General features: G+C 39.4%; 1 long non-coding RNA gene across 1 annotated transcript in view; it reads right to left on the reverse strand.

Annotated features, from left to right (window-relative positions):
- Positions 1 to 21611, reverse strand: part of LOC130541992 (uncharacterized) — a 322187-nt gene that overhangs the window by 15233 nt on the left and 285343 nt on the right. The window contains exon 3 of the long non-coding RNA XR_008956174.1: positions 5401 to 5527. This is a non-coding gene — a long non-coding RNA (uncharacterized LOC130541992). The remainder of the gene's footprint in view (positions 1 to 5400; positions 5528 to 21611) is intronic.

A 21611-nucleotide genomic window follows, 5' to 3' on the forward strand; every position in this document is an offset into this window, starting at 1 on the left:
TAGCTAAAATGTAAAAACAATTCATCAGCGGATGAATGAATAAACAAAATGTGACACAGGCATACCATGGAATATTATTCAGTCATAGAAAGGAATGATACATGTTAAAAATCATTTTTAACACAAAAAGTTACTGAGAGAACTGAGAACAGATTTCAGCTAACCTGATTCCATTCCTTGATATATTAATTATTAAACTATTTATTCAACCTAAAAAAAGAAAAAGAAAAAAAAAAGAAAGGAATAATACATGTTAAAAAAACAATGAACCTTGAAAATATGCTAAGTGAAATAAGTCACACACAACAGGACAAATGTCGTATGATTCTACTTATATGAGGTATTTAGAACAGGTGAACTTACAGAGCCAGAAAGTAGAAGAGAGGTTACCAGGAGAAGAGATTACCAGGGAGGAGAGGGCACAGGGAGTTAACGTTTGATGGATACAGACTGTCAGTTTGGAATGATGAAAAGGTGCTAGAGAGGGATAGCGGTGATGGTTATTTAACATTGTCAATGTATTTAATGCAACTGCATTGTCTACTTGAAAAGGGTTAAAATGGTAAACTTCGTGTGATGTATACTTACTGCAATATAAAAAATAATTCTAAAAAGTAGTGCTTCAGGACTTCTGTGACAACATCATTCACATGTTCTATTGATCCAAGTAAAGTCGAGACAGTTGAGTGGTGTGAAAAATTGGCTGCTATTTGTCAATGCTAGAAGTGTTTTATGTTTTTTGTCTCATGTTCTTTTTTGCAATATGTACTCAGCACTCTTTCTTGTCCATTGCTTAGTTTAGGCCTTAATCATTTGTCTTGTATATTTTGCTCTATACTGCAAAAACCTCTAATAGGCTTCCTAGTTATTCATTATTCATTTTATTTTGAACAAAACCATATGTTTGGTCTTATATCTTAACTCTAATTTCTGTCTTAATTATCGTCAATGGCCCCTATAACCTGAATATGAATAATCAAATACCTTAGGACAATGTCTAATTCTTCCTCACACACTCAGTCTATTGCCTGACCAGTAGCACCAGCTTCCTACTTGTCACCACCATGGTCCTTCCAGGCTGGACTACTGGTTGCCCTGTCTTCTCCATTCATGCCATTTACTATACATGAAATATATCTTCTTCCTGCAATATTCTCCTTATGATGGCATCATCTAAGGCAGCCTAAAACAGCCATCTCCACAAGAGGGATATCCGTGACACTTGGCCCTGAGAGGTTTTCTCCCAACCGAAGGCCCTCTTGCTATGAAGAGGTGAGAAGAGCACTACCATGATAAGGGACATGATCACCATTTTCACATTTCCATTTCAGTTCAGCTCCTCATTGCTTGGTAATGCCTTCCTTCAGCTATAACATCTTCAGTCAGGTTTTAGTAATATGTTTCTCTCCTTTGGGAGTAAATTTACTCTCTCCTTAGCCAACCTGTATATTTCTGTTCCAATTCATTAGGTGTTGAATACCAGTTTCACTTTCTGAGGGCAACGCTATCTATGCTTGCACGTCAGTTCACTGTCATTACGATGCAACATCCTAGCCCATGCAATATTTAATACATGTGCCTATACAAATTCTTCAAGGTTATTAGCATCATGGAACACTGTGGGTGATTAACGTCCTTATCCCCAGTACCTCTGGGAATAGCTGAAATATAGGAACTCTTGCCTCAATGTGATAGTAAGAAATGTGTTATCAGACAAAAATAGAGTTTATCGATTATGATGTAGATGTTAAGAATTAGTGAATTCTTTAAAACCTAAACTTCATTGCAACCAATAACAATTTGTTTCCTCATTCAACAAGCTAACATTTTATTAAGTATCTACTAGGCACCATTCTAAATTTGGAGGCAATAAAAATAAATATGATGTGGTTCCTGCCATCAAAGAACCCAGGTAGTAGAAGAAGTAGAGATTTAAAGACATGTAATTCAATGTTTTAAGTGAAATGATGGAGTCCTTTCCAAAATATTGGGTGGGGTGAGAACTGATGAGCAAAACTTCGCCTGGACATCCATGACATTTCTCCTTTCATTAAAAGGCCTGAACTCATAAACTGAATCTTTAAGAATGAATGGTGGTATAATATAAAGAATCATATTGAGACCTAGTATTAATCATGAAGAATTCTAATAATTTGAGTAGAAGCATTTTACCTATCACCCATACCCTAGTCTCTGCCCAGGGATCTTACAGAAGAATAGGCTTAAATGGGGGACACCATGTTTCCTTCATTTTCAGCTAATTGATCTTTTGGGGATTGAAGGCATTTATTTATTCTTAGCTCCTGTGACCAATAGCGAGGATAGAAAAGCAAGAGTATACATTTCCAGTATATAAAATTCAAGTAATTTGGGACTCAAACGTCTGGCATAGGACAACATAAAATTTGGCCATGGTTTATTTGGGATAAAAAGGGACAAGACAATGCCCTCAAAAGGATAAGAACAAAAATCCTCTCCTTCTGCCCATTTTCACCAAATGAATTTTCCTGATAATGGGAAGGGTAGCCATTGGGATAAAATGGAGGAAGCATTCTGATAAAACTTTTGTGAATGTTCCTTTGTCTACATCAGATTGGAATCCAGACTTTGCTGACATGTAGGGCATATCATGTGGAATATTGTGACTACTATAATCTCATAGACTCTACCTAAAAACACTCTCCTTTTTTTATATTCTTTTAAGTTACCTCAGAGCCCCAAAGGGTCACCACCATAAAATATTTGAAGATAACTCCTAGTAGCCATGACAAACAGGAATCTGTTAGGCAAGTAGGTGAAGGGGTGAGAGAATTTCAGACAAAGCAAAGACAAAAAGGTATGGAATCATACATCCAGCTACACACTACAGGGCAGGTGCTGGTTGGAAAGATTATGCGATTAGAAGCAGATAGGGGCCGATGGGGGCTTTTTATTTCACAGGAAGAAAACTGATGCTGTAGACAATTAAATCATATTGAGGGCTTTAACAAGGATAATGAGCATGAGATCTGTGTTTAAAGAGTTTATTTAGTCTATTAGCTGTTTAGAAAATGGAACTGATGGGAAACAAAGGCCAAATGCCCAGAGACCACCTAGAAAGACCACAAGAGTTCAAGCAAACTAGAACAGAGGCAATAGAAACAGAGAGGGGGTGATGTATTCAAAAAATACTTAGGGATTTATTGGATGTGGCTGGTGAGGGAGAAAGAAGTCTCAAGAATTGCTCTTAACTTTTTGGTTTGGTTAGAAGAACTAGGTTGATGGTGTTATCATCAACTGAAATAAAAATTGGAAAAGGAAGCATTTTACAGGGGGAAATTAAGAGCTCTGTGTGAGTTGTGCTGACTTTCAAGGGCATATAAAACATACAGCTGAAGGTGGTGGGTGAAGAATCTAGACGTAAGAAAGAGTTGTCCGCAATAAGCATATAGGTAGTACTTAAAACCATGAGGCCTGATGAGATCAGCCTAGGAAAGTCCCCTAGATGGAGGGGACAGATTGGCTGAAAATAAAAAATATACCCCAGGAGGACACAAAAAGATTAAGAGTCTAGAGAAGAAAGGCAGAACACTACAGTGTGACAGAATTCAAGTTTTGAAACTGATAGTTTAAAGACAACAGAGGGGCACCTGGGTGGTTCACTCAGTTAAGCATCAGACTCTTGATTTCGGCTCAGGTCATGATATTAGGGTCATGAGATGGAGCCCCACATAGGACTCTGTGCTGAGCTTGAGATTCTCTCTCTCCCTCTCTCTTTGCCCCTCCCTGCACTCACACTCAAATAAACAAATAAATAAATAAATAAATAGAATAGAATAGAATCTTTAAAAAATAAAGACAACAGAGATCAGCACAAATTCAACAGAGAAGTCCAGTAGTATGTGTACTGAAAATGTTGCTTGGGCCATTACTGACATTTTGAAAAACAATTTCTATAAATTGATGGAGGCAGAAGCCAATTTTTATTAGGAATAGAGTACATGGAAAGTAAATGAATGGAGATAACTTTTCTTCTTCTGTAAGAATGTAGAGCTTTGTTCTTCCAAGTTCAGCAATACAATATTCTAAGGTCTCTCATGTAGAGGCTGAGTTTTAAAGACACTTTGTTGTGGTGGTGGTGGTGGTGGTGGTGGTGGTGGTGATGGTGGTGGTGGTGATGGTGGTGGTGCTGATGGTGTTGGTGCTGATGGTGGTGATGGTGGTGGTGATGATGGCGGTGGTGGTGGTGGTGATGATGGTGGTGATGGTGGTGGTGATGATGGTGGTGATGGTGGTGGTGATGATGGTGGTGATGGTGGTGATAGTTAACAGTGGTGGTGATGGTGGTGGTGATGACGGTTCATCTGATTTTCTGGGAGGCAGCAGATACCACACGATCTTTTATCTGCCTACAGATAAAAGATATTTCCACAGCAAGAGCCTCTCATAGTTTGCTGGACAAAATAGAACTCAGTCTCTTTCATAGTAACTTATCATCTTGTTTTCCTTACTTCTTGATTTTCTCATCATTCACAAAGAAAGAGAGAGTGAGTGAAGAGAGAAAGGAGAGAGAAAGGAATTTTCTGTCTCCTTGGGTCCTCTGCAGTCCTTCTGACATTCTGACACTCCCCAACACATAGACAATGAGCCCCATGACTGCGGGGGCTGTGACTATATTTCTCACCAAGTGAAAAGTACTTAGTAACAAATAAGTGAATGAATAATGCATCTTTGATGTCACTCTTGTTACACATATTTTCATGTTTCTTTCCTTGTCTAGATTGTAAAATCCTAGAATGCAGGAACCTCTTTATGTTTTATAGCATTTTTGGTGCCTTATATAGCACCCAACTGCAAACTAGGTAGTTAAGGAATTTTTTTCAGTGGTTGACTGAACTCATACAGAATTATGTAAAACAGAAGAGGGAGTGCTCAGCACTGTGAAACATACATCCAAAGAATAAAAATAGTTCCTGCTCTTGAATAATTGGAAGAATTAAACTAACATACATGAAAAAGTTCGGAGAAAATGTTAACACTGATTCTGGCCATTAAAATATTCATGGAGATTAGAGATCTATGAGCTCTAGAACTGGCAGAAAAGTTTAGAAGAAGAGTTAAAATTTTATTTGGCCCTTCAAGAAGAGATTGGCTTTAAATAAGTGAAGGGAATATAAATTCAATATTTGGATTGGCAGTGCCAAGCTGCAAGAGAATCCAGGAGAGTCCAGCATAACATGATGGAGAAGGCAGAGGGAGCCCAAGGTAGACAGGACAGGGAAGGGAATGGCAGTGTGAATGAAAATGGAAGCTCTACTCTTTGTTGGAGAGGTAGGAAAAGATGGCATAAGGTCTATGAATATATTTCAAGCCCATATTCCTTTCCGTTGAACATGTGTAGAGAAAATACTTTGTACCTACCATTCACTGGTTTGAAACCCAAGTTTCTCCTCAGAGTGTCATGGTAGAGCTAGTGCAACCGACTTGGCAGGACCTCATGATTTTCCCAGTCAAGCGTGCAGATGCTGTGATGAATATGGAAGGCAGTCTGGGAGAAACACACAGAAACAGATTTATTTTTTAGTAACATTTATTTCTTCTTGGCTCATCAATATTGATACAACTGATAAAACACAACATGAAAAGACAGAAAAGCATCTCCTCTCACCAAAGAGAAGGGATGGGATGGAAAGAAACTGAGCAAAAGGTTGAAAGTACTTAAGTGGAAACTCTTGCAATGCTGCTAACTTGTTTCCTACAGACAATAAAATGCTTCTGAAATAACTAATAGGAGTATCTGCACATGAATAAAGAAGTCAGTAAAAGTCAGCATTCTTCCCCAAGTATTTCTAATTAAGAAAAAAAGCCCATTCAGTATCAATGTAAAAAAATCTTAATCGTGCTATTTATGGTGTTTATGAGTATTTGTTCTATTTTGACGGCTCCTCTATGAATTCCATTTTGGTAGTTATTAGACTAAAAGAGATCATCATTCACATGGATATATTTTTCACAGGGTTTTAGTTTGCCATACTCATTGTAGCCAACAAAGAAATTACTGCCTTTCATTTTAACAGTGCTAGCAGTGCTTGGCATATAGTAGATATTCAATATATATTGTTGAGTTCAGTTCTGAGGAGATTTATTTGCTTTGCAGCTAAACATGTAATATAAAATGACTAATTTCTAGAGAAACAACTTTTTCCCCCATACTTTCAAATCCAATTTTCCATACTCTCAGAGTTTAAAATTTGTTTTGTTTTCTGTTTGCAATGACAATAATAAGACATAATGATAATAACTTATTCTCTCTCTTTTGATTGTAAATTTCATAAGAAGAGAAATCTGGACTGTTTTGTTTGCTGCCTGGCATATAATAGATTCTCAACAAATATTTGTTAAATAAATGAATAAACAAAATTGACTTTCTTGACATCTGTGTGTGAAAGAGAAAACAAAGACAAATATTCTTAGTAACTTTAATACATATACACATTTACCTCCCAAAACCTAATTGTACTCATAATTTCTTTGAGACATCTCTTTTGACTATCCTGCTTAGAACTATTTGAAATGATATTTTTTACTAAAAAAATGATCAGAATTAGGATTTATCTAATTCTAGATGGACTAGACACAATTCAGAATTTTCAGGAATTAAATGTATCAACTAATTCCTTTCATTTCCTGACTACTGAAAACATAACTTGGTTTTTAAAAATTTCTGAAGGAATTCCAAATTTAAAAAAAACAAACATAGCCATAAGCAAAGTAAGCATCAGTCCTGATTTAATATTCCTAATTGGGTCAAATTAAAATAAGAGAGACTATTCTGTTCTATTGGAATATGAAAACCTTATTCAGGAGCCAAACAAAATGAAAGAGAGAGTGCTTTTCCAATCCTCATAAAAACTTGTGTTGACCATCCATTATTTGCTGCAGTTTGGAAACTTTTTAGACTTTGCAGCAATTTCTTCAGAGAAAAGTGTTTGCAAAGAAGCAGTACGTAAAACAGATTCTTAGAGTTGCTCAAGCGCAAGTGGGGGTGGGTGGGAAGCCGCGAGGATCTAGGGAATCCTGCTATGCCCAGGGAACTGGGGACTGACAAGAGCTTGTTTCTAAGCACAAGACTCCACTAACAATACTGCCCAGGTGACCTTCCAAGCTTCAGAATTCTCACCAGTAAAAGGGAAAATATGACCTATCTTATGCAATTTTTATGAGAACTAAATGAGATGATTGTTTGAAGTACTTAGTGTAAAGTCTGAGATGCAATAAGCGGTCACCAAATGGCATAAAATATTGGCACTCCACCCCTCTCCTTGGATCTCTAGTCACCATTTTAGTGCACCTCACCTACCTCCTCCCCTTCAACGAGCACTTGCACTTGCTTTTGGGAGAACCCAGGCAGAAACAGGTGAAATGCCTGGAAATTCACATCAACGACCCATCTGGTCCATTCCCTATGGCCCTTACCCAATGACTGAAAAGTACTAAAAGGAGTATTTAAGGCTTATTTTTCATTATACTACCCCACTTCAGGATCAAGCTAAAGCCATCCCTAGCACTTTGCCTTAAAAAAAAAAAAAAAAAAAAATTACTCCCTTGTCTCTTTAGGGTCAGCCCGGGGCTACGCAATCTAAATGGGGATCAATGGATGTTTATTAGCATGGCATACAAGGTACTGAATAAAAATCCCAACACTTTCGGACACTTAGCCCCATTACATCCTCTCCATGGCTACTGTAACTCAGCCCCAGAGAAGCCTCCCGATACACCATGGATGTACCTGCCGCTTTTTCCTGTTAGAATGCCTTTGTCTGTGAGAAATGCCTAGTCATCCTTCAGAACCCTCTTCAAATGTTCCCTCCTCTGTGATATGCCCTGAAATCCCAGCGGAAATAATTGCTCCCTCTGTAAGTGTCCTTAAATTGTATCCATATCTCTTCTATAAAATATACCATGTTGTGTTGGTAAGTGTGGGGGAAATTTTTGAGAAGAATGACTTCATACTACTCATCTACCTTTGCATTTCACCCAGCTCCTCTCCAGTCACCCTTCCACTCACCTTCATCCTTGCCACATACATGTCCAAGACCCTTTACCCAAACCCGTATAACCAGATGAGTTGGAATTCAAAACTTTCAGCACTTAGAATGGTATTGGAGGTCAGGTGCCACATCTTACAGAATATTCCTAGCCGATTCTGGGGTGGCACTTCAAAGCTGAATACATCACAGTTTCTTCAGTGAGAGAAATGAGTATTTACATTAAATGGGATAAATAAAAAATGCACATAGCCTTGTATCCATTCAGGTCATGTTTTGCAACTAAATGAATTCAGGATTTTTAGAGCTTTTTGGATTTCAAATTTAAAATAAGAGGTTGTAGACCTTTAATAGAAGCTCAATATGTGCTTATTGAACTGGACCCAAGAAGACATCCTCTCATTGCTGTTTCCATTAAATTTCCTTCCCACTTAAAGTTATTAAAAGCAGCTTTTTTAAAGCTCCTGGATACGACTGCTTTTTACCAGAAGCCAAGATGAACTGTCCAAATCACCAGATCTTCTTACTCAATTCCTAGAGAAACAGATTATATTGTTTTGCTGCTTCTCTGAATGTCAGACCTCTGAAGGAAAGTCTTCTATGTCGATATATAAAAATTGCAGAGCCTTGGAATAGTCAAATGTAATAATTTACAAAATCTGAGGCTAGCAAATTGCTTAAACATGACTTTCCCTTGGTTTGTACCTGGCTAATAATAATCTCAGACACAAAAACTAAATCCCCCAAAGAGATGGAATCATATTTGATGGCTGGAAGCATTTTTGAGGGCACCTAAAATCCCTTCATTTAAAAAATGATGAAACCAAGGCTCAGAGATGTTAATTGACTATCTCAGGTTCACATAGTAGGTTAGTAGCAATGCTGAAACTAGAATCAAGTTCTCTAGAAAGAGTCCCCTTTTCTCCATGTTATCTTACCTCAATAAAATAGGAGTTCCTCTGACCCTGATCCTTTAAGCCTGCTATTCCAAAGGCATGGTTATCCTACTCTATTCCCTGAAAAACTGCATGCATGCATGGTACACTTCCTGATTCTGCATACTAAAACCGTCATTTGAAAACCGTGATAATAGTAGCTTTCCCTTTACTGAGCCTATCTAGTATGTCTAAGTCTCCACTTGGGGCCTAATAAAAGGAAAATATAAACAGAAGATAGTATTACCATGAGCAATTGTGGTTCTAATAGGCATATATTAAAGGCTTAAAGTTATTTTCAAAATATTCTTAGATTTTTTTAAGTTACATTTATAGTGAAATAAAACATATCAGGCTTATTAATCAAATTCTTAATATAAAATGATTCCAGAGTTCAAGACCCTTATAACTACTTTATTGAAATAATGTCAATGAAATAATGTATTTAAATGCTACACACAAGGGTTCCTGGGTGGCTCAGTCAGTTAGGCGTCTGCCTTCAGCTCAGGTCATGATCTCTGGGTCCTGGGATCCAACCCCCATGTAGGGCTCCCTGCTCAGCAGGGGGTCTGCTTCTCCCTCTCCCTCTGCCGCTGCTCCCCCTACTTGTGCTCTCTCTCTCTCTCCCTCTCTCTCTGTCAAATAAATAAATAAAATCTTTAAAAATAAATGCTACACACATTTTAATTTGCTGTCCCTGTAGTATCATTTAAATAGGGATTTTGAATTAAATTCTAATCATGAAATTAAACATGAAAAGATCAGTTCAAGGAAACAGTTCTTTTAATGTATATACCATAAAACTTGAACATGATTTTTAAAATCATCACCTTATTTAAGGAGTTGCAAGTATTTCCCCAAGCATTAGGCACCATTAAACTTCATAAACTTCAGAAAGAAGTAATTTTTTCAGCTGAGTTTTATCTACAGAAAAACTAAGTTGTGGTCAGTGGGGAAAAAAAGAACTTTGCATCTCTGTTTCCTATCACATCATAGTATCCAGAGAGGATTTCCTCCTCCACTGGGCACCCTCTTCCTTCCTATTTTGGGGAAAGTGAAGAGAAATAGGATAAAAGTGTAGTTGTGAGTTCACACCTGCCCAAAGAATGTGAACATACAGGGGATGTGAACATAAAGAAATGAAAAGTTTAAAACATCAATTTCCCTCCACTTTAGGTCATTTGAATTACAAACAAAAGAATCTAAAGATGTTCTCCCATCAGTTTCTTCCTTTAAAAAAAAAAAAAAAGTAATGATTATCTTTAGTGAAAACATGTGAATGAACCCCTCCAGCAAGTCTAAGTTATTGTTGACTGGAAGTAAGATAAACGATTAGCCATCCTAAAGGACCCTGGTAAATTTGTCTTCTCATCAAACCACTGACAATGGATTTAGTCCCTCTCATATCTTACAAAGCAGAGCTCCAAGTGGATGGAATAAATATACTTGAAAGAAAATACTACAAGAATCCAAGAAGTAAGGTCTGCCCCACTGAGCCTCCTGTGGGCAAGAGGTAATCATAGCATTGATTCTTTCATAACCACACCAAGTTTCATTTGGGTTTCTTAAGAGAATGGTATAGCTCTGTGTTTTCATTTGACTAATGATCAAATTCTCCAACCAATGTAATTAGAACAACTAGGTCACTGAGCATTCTTAATTAATGAGAAATTCAAAGCCAATTTCATACACCACCTAGGTTTAATTTTCCATTCACCCTGCTGCTATTAATTTGAAGGCTGTAAAATCACTCTGAGAAGTTTGGCCAAAACTAAGATGTTTTTACTCAGATTTATCTTTTAAATGGCCATTGGCAAATAACCATTAGTTCCACCCTCCCCCAACATACACAGACTTCAAGTATCTCTGTAACCATGTTATGTGAAATGATTTATTCTACTGATTACAAGAAGAGCCAGTTCAAAGTGAGAAGCACCAACTTTAAGTGTCAAGCAGGCAAAGATAATGTGGAGAAAAGAACTAAGTAAAAACAAATGAAAGGATTTTTGTTTTGTATTTTCCCCCTGCTGTACCTTCAGTATCTAGGACAGTAGTTGGCACATACTAGGAACTCTATAAAAATTTATTGAATGAGTACCTGTCTTGTTCCTTATCACTCATACTTGCCATATAGTCCCAGGTATTGCCTTTGAAACTCCATTAGCCTTCTCTACCAGACACAGCCAGGAAGACATCAACCCTGCAGGGTGGTACCACAGAGCACCCACCTACAGACCATCTCTAGTATCACTACAACATGAAACATCTGCTAGCCCAAAATAGACATTGCACTCAGTATACTAAGCAGGTTTCCATAAGAGTGTCCCCATTTCAATTCAGATACTATCTAGAAGTGACTTTTTTTATGCCCATGTGAACAAGTGAGATTTGATTCAATCAGGAGATGGAACCCAGAATGGGTTAAACAGAGGAAGATTAATATAAAAACTAAACTATGATAAAAGAGTGACTATAAAATATAAGAAAACTCTATTTGGTACACTAGGGCTGAGGGAGAATACCCAAAAAACAAACATGGAAGTGGGGGGGGTCCCCTTCCCAAGGCTGGGCTTCAGACTTCATGGAAAAAGGTATATTTCAGCCCAAAGGAGAGCAGAAAAGTTTGCTTGTTTGTCCAGCCTGGAGCTGGTCTGCAGTCTCATGGGCAAGCAGAGGTTACCCTCCAGAATGGAGGCAAAGAACAGGTGATTAGCACCAGTGGTGTGGACACACAAAAGTGATGAGAGCCCTCTAGGTTGCAAAGGGAATCTGGGAGCCAATGGAATTGGGAGGCTTTTGGACACTGGTGCAGGCAAGAAGCTTTGGGACACCAGTTCCCATTTCAACAGGGGTGTAGAAAGGTTATCACCAGACAAAGACTGCAAGGTGGCTGAGGATACTGAGCCCATGGCCGGGGCAGAGCCCCACCACATGTTTGCACTCTCACACCACAGAGACTGCCCACCCCTCCTTCCATTTGCCGCAGCAGTAAACAGCAGGAGAACCCATTCCCTACAATGTCCCTCCAGAGCTCTTTACTGGGAAAAGTTAATAATATGCTTACTGTGAAAGGAGAGATGGCTAAAGGAATTGCCTCTATTATCACAGAGCATATATTAAAGAGTAAATCTGGAGCTAAAGGCAATAAATTAACAATAGCACAGACTGTTACTTTGAAAAATAACATCGTGTGCTTGTTTTCGTGCATGGGCCAATTGACATATACAAACGTAAGTCCCAACTGGGACATAAAGCAACCTCCGGAGAACTCTCTGAGTAGGCATTTCCCTAGAGGTCACCTCAAAGTGAACTCTCAAATTAGGGGCAGGTCTAAACGTATAACCAAATCAGTTTGGAAACATTTCTTCTGAAATATATCCAGACAGGTCTCTATAATAACCAACTGTCCTAATAGCAATAAGACTTTACCCACAGTATAATGATTACAATTATCATAGAGAATCAACCCATTCCCATTCTCCTGATTCTGACATTTACGCCACCCATGCAACTGTCTAAGGAGACATTGTTGGGTTTTTTTTCTTTGTTACCTAAAATTATACAATATTTCAGTAACTCAATTTTGTTCTTCACCAATGAAAGTCACATATATCATACCAAACTACTTGCTGCATCCATTGCAGTGTAAAAACCAACCCTCATTGTTTTGACCCTTAGGTCAAAGGATCCTTTGATTCTTAGACATAAAGAAAGAATACATACCTCCAACAACAAAGCATTATAATCCATTAAGATAAGAATTGGCAACCTCTCCAGTGAGTTTCTATATATCTAAAATCATAATAAGGGAAACAATACAAACATTTTTATTTCTAGAAATTCCCCTCATCTCCAGATCTTACAAACAGTTTCCTCGGGAAGTCAGTGTAATCTTTCATTCACACCCTTTGGCTTTCCTGAAAAATAACAAATCCTGATAATTGCGAGACTGCTTCAAAACTTTAAGCAAGAAGAAGAAAATAAAAGGAGTCAATGTTTACTCTTTAAGATAAACCAACTCTAGAGTTTGTATTCTATCCGTCTTTCCCTAAAATAGGTAAATAAGAAAGAAACGCTTCAGATTACTTTGTGACTCTGCAATTTTGGGAGGACCCAGAAGGCCGGAGTCATAAAACCTATTAAATATTCTTCTATGACATGACCTGAGGGAAAAACCCAATAAAATGTACGGAAATATTAGAATGTAAAGTGAAATGTTTCTCCTCTAAGAGTGAATATCGTCTTGAAAGACAAAAAATTAGTTAATAAAGAGTAGGCCCCACCTTGAATTTTCTAGACTAATCCTGATATACCATGCTTCCTCAAGTATCCCCTTAGTGCATTTCTAAATGTATTTGTTTTAAAACAATTTTCACTAGATTAGCCAGGTACCATCATGGAGTAAGATTTCAATTCCTCTTGAAAAGAGGTTTGATAAATTACTTTTTTTAAAGATTTATTTATTTTTCAAACAGAGAGTGTGAGCAGGGGGAGAAGCAAAAGGGAAAGGAGAGACAGAGGACCCGCAAGCAGACTCTCCACTGAACGAGAAGCCTGACACACAGGCCTCTATCCTAGGACCCTGAGATCATGACCTGAGCCAAAACCAAGAGTCAGCCACTTAACCAACTCAGGCACCCAAGTGTTCCTGAAAAACTGTTTTTTACTGCCCAGGGAAGGTCTGGAAAAACGTGGTGAAAGTTAATAAGTTATGCTCTCAGTTTGTAAATTTTTATATTTTCAACTGTTAATTTATTAAACGGTCGTCAGAACCTATATTTTCACACAGCCCCAGGAACCCTTCCTTGTGCAAACACCTGCAACAACTAACGATTAATGAAGCACTAGAGGCAAAGAACATATGTTTTGATTAGTCGTGCCATATGTGCAGTTCAAACTCCAACTATGTAGCTGGGAAAGAGTATGCCACTTAGACCCTAACCTACAGGTGTGTTAATCTCTACTATTCAAACTCCACGCTCATTTTAAACAACTGACAAAAAGCAGCTGCCCTTATTGATTTCTAATTATCTATTACATGATTTATAACAAAACCAGTGAGTGTCCATCTCTCAAGAATCAGATAATGGTTATAACTGCACAGTTGTACTGGAGGATTGGGCTATCTCCAGGTTTAAAAGCTCAAGAGCATTACTTAAATAAAATGTTCATTGAGTAACCACATGCCATGTATCTATATATAAGTGTAACAAGATGCTAAATTCGACTTTTCCTATGTTCTCAGTTTCCACAGAATAATCAGTGAATATCACTTCTGGACGACATGTTAACATACCAAGAACTAGTTCTGAAACCCTTGGCTATCACTCACTTTTGAGTCTCACTGCACAACAGCAGAGGGAAAGGGGCCATCTGCCACATTTAAAGCTAAGGAAAGTAGCTTTTGAGAACCACACAGAGAGCTGGAGTTTGGGGTATGCAGTCTTATGACTGTCACCTAGAAAATTCGACAGTCAGAAGAAGGGCTGCAGTTTCCCCTGAAGATGGGAGAAGAGATGGCTAGTGTGGGAACAGGAGTGAGTGGCACTTCCACTAACAGCTTGTTTCCCATGGACCAGATATGGGTCTGACAAAATGCACACCTAGAGGAAGGCATTCCTAAAATGATTCCAACAGTCTGGTGGGATGGATCTCTGGAGAGAAGTTTTAAGCAATGAGGACATTATCTAGAACAAAGATCTACAAATATAGCAATCCCAAAAAACACTGCACGAGAGAAAGTCAGTATTTGGACACCTGCCCCAATTGAGAGCATTTTAACAACCAAGAGAAACTTTTTAAGGCACCCCAGTTATATACAACACTTTTGCTTCCTTTATCTCTCATCCCTTCTTCATTCACCCCTACCCCAAAAGGCTAAAAACAGGGAATGGGGGAAGGAGGAAAGTATCAGAGGGGGTAATGAAAAAGATAGACTGCACTCCTCATCCCACTGCACGGCTTGGAACCTGAGTCAAGCCGGACCTGGGGGAGAGAAGTCGGACTGCATGAGATTGTGAAACTTTGATATTAGACAAGACTAGACTTTTCAACTCCTAAAATATGAGACAGTTCTATTTATTAATACCTGAAAGCAACTGGGAAAGAGAGCCAAACAAAGACACGAGGCCAAGTAGGGAACAAAGCACGGCTTCGTTGACAGCTTGGTGAAGCCCATTAAATATGTCAAAGCAACAGTCCAATGAAAGCTGGATGCAAACCATACCTTGTATTGGAATCTCTCAATGAAGTTTCTTATTTCTTCCCCACCCCTCCAATGAGTCTGTGGGTACATCACCCCCAAATGTGAGGGTGGGTCTTTACTGCTGCAATCTAAGGAAAATCCAACATAAAATATGCACATCAGTGCAGCAACAAATTAAGAAGAGAGACAGCAGGAAAAACCATATTTTCCCCAGCGTCCAGCACTGTGCAGCATGTGTTGTCTGGTCTATGTCTGGGAAATAGCCCAGTACAAACTGCCATATGGATGAGAAGGACTTGAAGAGCTTCCTGTAGCAGAGGTAGGGGTCCTGGGATAAAGGGCAGGGAGTGAAGGCAAACTAAGAGGACTGGTGGAGCCTGGAGGTCCTGAGAAGCTGGGTCCTGTTTTAGGCTCCACAGGAGATAGAAGGACTGCCTGCTCAGGGTCGTACCTCACCCTTTAATATGGTGACAATTCACCACACTCCCTTAGTAAGAAAAACATGGCCCTGTGTCTGACCAATCTGAGCATATATCGTCCTTGTGTAAGGGCAAGACTTTGGAAGAAAGGGGAAGGGGGAGGAAAGTTTTCTCCTCTGAGGGACAGAAACAGATTCCATAACCTTACTTGATGGCTTTTTGGAAAACTGCTTATAAAAATAGACTTAGCTCCTTTGATGAAATGACACTTACGAACTAGAGTGAATAATTTGTCTGAAGTCACCTGATTAATAGCTCTACTCCCTACTTCCCTTTTTGCTCTGAACACTTAATGTTTGCTAATGATGCAATTCCATTACCCAAGTTTCTGGCAATTTAAACCCCATCATGTCTTCTGACCTATTCTAAGAAGTCTCAAATAATAAGACGGCTCTTCACAAATACCTATTTTATGGGCAAAGCTCAGAGAAGAAAATAAATGTACTCCAATCTGTGGTGATACCAAACTCAATTGTATTATTTAGTACCTGTGTGAAATTCACAATCTGAGTCTGGACCACAAATCAGAGTGAAAAGTTTGTAACTTTTCAGATTCTTCACATATATCAATGATAATGACAATGATAGCACACTTTTTTTTTTTTAAGATTTTATTTATTTGACAGAGAGAGAGAGAATACAAGCAGGGGGAGTGGCAGGCAGAGGGAGAGGGAAAAGCAGGCTCCCTGCTCAGTAGGGAGACTGACATGGGGCTGGATCCCAGGACCCTGAGATCATGACCTGAGCTGAAGGCAGACACTTAACCAGCTGAGCCACCCAGGCACACCTTTATTATTTATCGTGAACCAGGCACTCAGCTAAGTGCTTTATATACTCCATACTGTCTATATACTTTATATACCCACGATAACCTAGAATCCATTCTTTTTTCATCTCCAGGAGTTGAAACAGTTTAGCAATTATAAATGACTTATTCAAAAACATATAGCTACAAAGTGGTCCAATCCAGGTCCTTAAGCTTTACACCAAAATGCCTCTCACTAGAATGCAAGATGTCCGGAGTTTTGATTCTTATATTGCAACTGCTAGTACCTTAAAGAAAACACATTTTATATTGGTGATATAAAAAGGTATGCATGCCTCTTTCAGTTGTTTTCTTACTGGAAATTGAAGGGTCATTTTGAGATATCTTAAAGCCAAGAATAAATGAAAATGTTTAAATCTTTATCAATCTTCCAGGAACCTTTGGTGATTTTGGCTTTATTTCACATACTGAATATTTACTTCTGTGTGGGCAGTACAGTTTTAGTGTGTTTTATATTTCTGATAGAAATTTTACTTTAATTAGAATAGAAGGTTGATACATTCACGTGTATGTTGTCTTGCTATATTTTAGATGTTTATATCAAATGGTAACAAAATGCCTTCTACTTTGTGTGGTATATATGTATATATCCCATAGTCTCATCAAGATCCAAAGAACAAGAACCTTATACTTGCCTTCATGACAGCCAATACGGAGAAATCTTCGAGGGTGTTAAATAAAGAATCGTCGCTTTATCTCATTCATAAGGATTCAGAAGAGGAACCGTATGACTCCAAAAAAGGGCAACAGTAGATTAGGAATGACCAGAAATGTTTCATTGGGTACCCCCTACAACTAAGGTGTACACCAGCTCTACCTCCTGATTTCTTTAAAATCGGAGTGTTCTATAAATACAGACCCCATAGTAATGGTGCAAAGAAGCAGCAGCATTCTGGGTAGTCATTTGTATTCTAAGAAATGGAGGATGAAGCCCTTTTGCTGCCAATACCTCACTTCAAACAGCTTTGGTGGCACTGAGCATGTCATAGGGGCATCATCTGAAGACCTGCTTGGGCCCCTTGCACCCTAAAGTGCCAGTTCTGGAGAGGATCAGCAGAACCAGAGGATCCCAAGAGACACCAAGGAGGGCTGGCCTATGAGTTCACATGCTCCTTCCCTACTCCCTTTCTTTCCTCTCGGCTTCCATTCAGCCTCAGAGAATTCACTGAGAGCTGCACTGAGTGCCACTGGACAAAAAAGACCCCTGAGTAATCGTATCAGAACTAATGCACATCCTTCAGTAGCACAGCCTGGAACTCAGAAGGCCTCTGGGGTCATCCTTAGATGACCTGCACCAATTCCTTTCTCCTTTTCCAAACCCTGAGCAAACACAGGACTCTCAAGGCAAAATTAGAGAAGTTTTCCTTGCGGGATGTTGCCTGGGTCCCTACAATGCCTCTGTCCCCAGATGCTGAAGCAAAACAGCAGCAGGATTGGGGACGCTGAGTGGTTACTTGTTGCCCAGGTAATTTCTGAGGTGCTTTTCTATCGTTACTGGAGAACATACCAGAAATTCTCCTCCTTGGCTTACTTTCTAAGCACCTAAATATGGTTTACTAAGTACGAAACCTGAAGGAGTGCATCTGACTGCATCCAGTGCATTTCCCCAAGGTGCTCTTCCTGCGCATGTCTAAACGAACGGGATGAGCTGAGCTGTCAGGTTTGTGTTGATTCTATTGCAGCTCAAGGCATAAGCTCACCTCACAGAGCTCTGGAATCTTCCAGCTGCTCCCAGACCCTTCCTCTTCCTGGCACATTTGAATATGAAGGACACAGTCACAAAGAAGGCTGAGCCTCGGAGAGGTAAGTAATGTCAATTTACATTTCAAAGCTGTTTTTACCTGTTTCAGGAAGACAGACCATTTGCTCATTAAACACCCATCTACAATCAGCTCTGATACAGCATGGACCTTGATCCACCTCCCACAGATTGGCTTGAGAGCTTTAAACCCTCCTAATCTCAGGCTGGCTCACATTTGACTGGTAGAGTTTTTAGCTGAGTGTTCAGCTGCAATCACCACTTCATTTGATCATTTAAAAAGAGGAATGATTTTTTTTTCTCTTGACTCCTTTAATCTTCTCCTTATTAACAAAAATGGCCTTAGGTCAGGAGGTTGGCAGGGATATGAAGTGAATTACTGATCTCTTTGGAGAAAAGCTCTGTATAAACATAAGGTATTATTGCATCTGACCATTCTGAAACCAAGCTTTCTGCCCTTTACAAAACTTTCACCTCCTTTAGCGCTTTATGAATAATTGAAAACACCGCATTTGTGTCTTCCTAAGTACTTCCTACATAGTATTACAAGACAGTTTAGTACAGTGGAGACAGATTGCCTGGGCTCGTATCCCAACTCTGGTAATTCCTAGGTTTCTTTACCTTTCTGTGCTTCAGTCCACTTATCTGTAAAATGGTTATTTAATAGGGCTTCTCTAATAAAAACTTGTGCAGAATAAATTAATATATATAAAGCATTAGAACAGTCCCTGGCACAGGTTTGGATTCTACAATGTTAGCTATGGTTTCTCAGAAAAATCTGTCTAAAATTGAGACAGAGCAGGGCCTGGAGTCAGGTCCTCTCAACCCTAACCACCAAAGGCAGATTCCAGGAGAGCTAAGTCTGCGCCCTTTAGAAGCGTATCTTGCAGGAATGTGGAGGGAGGACGCTTTCTACAATGACTGACAAAAACCGGACCAGTCTGTGCCAAGACGGACTCCAGTACTGACTTTCACCAACTTTCTCCCTCATTATAATACTAAAAACCAAGCCTGGGATGGAGATTGAACATACGAATTAGACATGCAACACATGAAGAAGCATAACCTTTAAGTGCATAAGTGCTAATAAATCCCCACCTCTATATGCTTAGATGTCACCCTTTTCCCAACCTAAGTTTCTTTAAAGCACTCTTCCTGACCTCTCCTTGGGGAGTCAGCCTGAGGATTCTCTCCTTTGTGCTGCCTCCATTGTGCTTAAGCATAAGCCCTGATAAAGCCTTGCCTAGAACTCACAATTGGCCTGCTCTTACCAATTCTATTGTTTAGAGAGCCCAAGGGCCCGGTTCAGCATCAAAATGATATATCTTAAAAATTCAAAATGAGGTTAAATGCTGAATTTTTACTCTCTTTAGAGTTATCCATCATCAGGATGTGTCAAACTTAGCAATAAGCTCCAAGACTGTCACCTTGAGAAAACCCTTTACTTTTTCTCTTGAGATTCGGTTTCCTAGTCTATAAAAGGGAGACAATAGTGATGCTTACTTCATAGGATTGTGTCTAGCAAATGAGACAAAGAATGGGAAACTGTGTGGTGAAATTCTGAGACCTGTCACTTAGCCCAAAGCCAGAAGAATAATGGCTGACAAGCGAAGTCAGGTAATGTAGAACAGGCAGGGTTGCTCTCTGCAAGGCCACAGTAGTAATGATTAGGTGAACATGGTCTAGATTTGGATCTCCAAAAGGCTGAAACAGAAATGGTTGAGAAGTCAAAGCCAATGTAGGTTAGAGAGGAACAGAATACAGAAGAATAACTTGTTGACGCAAACAGGAGAATATTCCAAATATTTTTTTGTCCTCAAACAAGGTCTTCTAGGGTACGATATCCCCTCATCTTTCCAATTATGTTACACAAATATGTGACAGGATGAAAAGCTGAATGCCAACTTAAAAAGAAAGTTTCTCTAGTGAAGAAAGAAAGGAGATGGAAACATTAGGGCTTCCCACAGGAAAGAGGGCAAAGACCACAGTGCAAGATGTCTCGATGAACTGGCACCATCCTCCCTTGCCCCATTTGAATCCTCATCCACTGCTCCCTCTAAGGGGACACATTCAGGAGCTAGCCAAAGGGCCCTACCAAATTTGAGCATTGGACAGAGGAATTAGTCTAACTGGTCTCATATTTATTAACATAGAATTAGTTTTGACAGAATACGGATGAGGTTCTCCTAACAGGCATTATTCAAGATTCAAATGTCAAGTTCAAAGCAGGGGGCTGCTCTGTCCTGGTCAGGACCACTTCTAGCAGAAGTTTGTAGGCCAGTGCATCTCAGTCTTACTTTCCACCTATCTCACCTGGGGGTCTTTTTAAAATATAGATTCCTATTCGGTAGGTGTGAATGAGGCCTGAGACGGAGTACTGCAACAAGCTTCCAGGTGATATTGCTGTTGCTGCTCCAGAGATCAGATTTTGTGGAGCAGGGGTCTAGTTCTCTGGGTAAGAGCCTCAGAGAGAAAGGGTTCTGACATTGAGTGACCTCAATCTGAGAGCTTTTATAAGAGCTACAAACTCATTTATTATCTTGCTAGATCTCTTTGGAACTCTCTAAAGGTTGAAAGGGTTTGCTCATTTTCAGTCTCTAGTGAGGGGGTATATCATTCTCATTCTTTCAAGAAGTTGTGTATTAAAAAATAAGATGTTGGGGCGCCTGGGTGCCACAGTGGTTAAGCGTCTGCCTTCGGCTCAGGGCGTGATCCCGGCGTTCTGGGATCGAGCCCCACATCAGGCTCCTCCGCTATGAGCCTGCTTCTTCCTCTCCCACTCCCCCTGCTTGTGTTCCCTCTCTCGCTGGCTGTCTCTATCTCTGTCAAATAAATAAATAAAATCTTTAAAAAAAAAAAAAAATAAATAAATAAATAAAAAATAAGATGTTAGACTTCCCTGCAGCTCTTTCTGAGAGCCCTGCCCACTAACGACCAAAGAGCTCTTCAGGGCATGTCTTCCAGGCATGTTTTCAATGAAAAATTGAAAACACCATATTTATGTCTTCCTAAGTACTTCCTACATAGTATTACAAGGTAGTATGGCAGAGTGGAGACAGATTGCCTGGGCTCCCTGTGGAATCCTGTCACTGTTTCTATAGGTCAGAAGTGTCAGATCAACTCTAGTGGTCAAATCAACCACTGGGCTGGGGCCAGAATACCCAGCTGTGACATAAGGGGTTTGACAATAATCTCTAAGGACTCATTATGCTCTGAAGAAACGTGATTCTAGGTTCCGGTTTCTCCCATCAAAGTATGACGAATTTTTGTTTTAGCTGTTTTAATTAAAGGTTATTGCACACTGCTCAGAACAAAAGGGGGATATCGATACAACCTGCTCACCCTTTACTGGAGGAGATGGCACCCCTTCTAGCGACATC

The sequence above is a fragment of the Ursus arctos genome, unplaced genomic scaffold (assembly GCF_023065955.2).
Source record: "Ursus arctos isolate Adak ecotype North America unplaced genomic scaffold, UrsArc2.0 scaffold_29, whole genome shotgun sequence".
Lineage (NCBI taxonomy): Eukaryota > Metazoa > Chordata > Mammalia > Carnivora > Ursidae > Ursus > Ursus arctos.